The sequence below is a fragment of the Penaeus monodon genome, chromosome 32 (assembly GCF_015228065.2).
Source record: "Penaeus monodon isolate SGIC_2016 chromosome 32, NSTDA_Pmon_1, whole genome shotgun sequence".
In the NCBI taxonomy this organism is placed as follows: domain Eukaryota; kingdom Metazoa; phylum Arthropoda; class Malacostraca; order Decapoda; family Penaeidae; genus Penaeus; species Penaeus monodon.
In genome coordinates, this window is record NC_051417.1 from 24,893,813 (window position 1) to 24,894,515 (window position 703).

Here is a 703-nt window from a genome sequence, read left to right on the forward strand (position 1 = left end):
TAAAGTTTTTTTGAGAAAAGCAATGACTTGCTGATGAAGAACTCGAGATTAACCTTAAAATTCGACAAAAATTCAAAAAAGGCTGTAAAAAAAGGTCTTAATGACAAAAATTTCGGTTATACAAGTAACCCCCCATCATTTATTTTTGAGAAAAAACCCTAAAAAGGAATGAAATAACACAAAAGATTAAATAAAAAAAAAGTCAAAAATTTATTGAATACAGCAAAATGAACTGGAAAAAGGTGGAAAAAAAACTCGTCTGGAACATGAAAAAACTGACCGTGAAAAAACTAAAGAGTGCATGACTTCCCTTTGTTCTCGGATTTTGAAGAAATTTTGGTTCGTTGTCTTAATCCAAAATTTAAAGTTTTCATTTACGAACGAAAAAGCGCCCGGGAAAGGAATGCAACATATACTTTAAAATGAAAAATATCTTAGAGGGGGATAATTGGGAGGGTTTTTTTATCTTAGATTTAATAGAATATTTTTGGAAACTATTTTGCGTTATTGTTTTATTGTGTGTGTTTCGGTGGGGGAGGGGTAGGAGTATCCATATGCCGTTTTTAAAATGATTTTTACAAAGAAGCTATAGACTCACATGCATGTCAATATACATTTACACAAGGGAAAACACACAATTATAATCCAAGATAGAAAGATAATAAAGATAGAATACCACAACCCCCATCACACCTATTTAAAA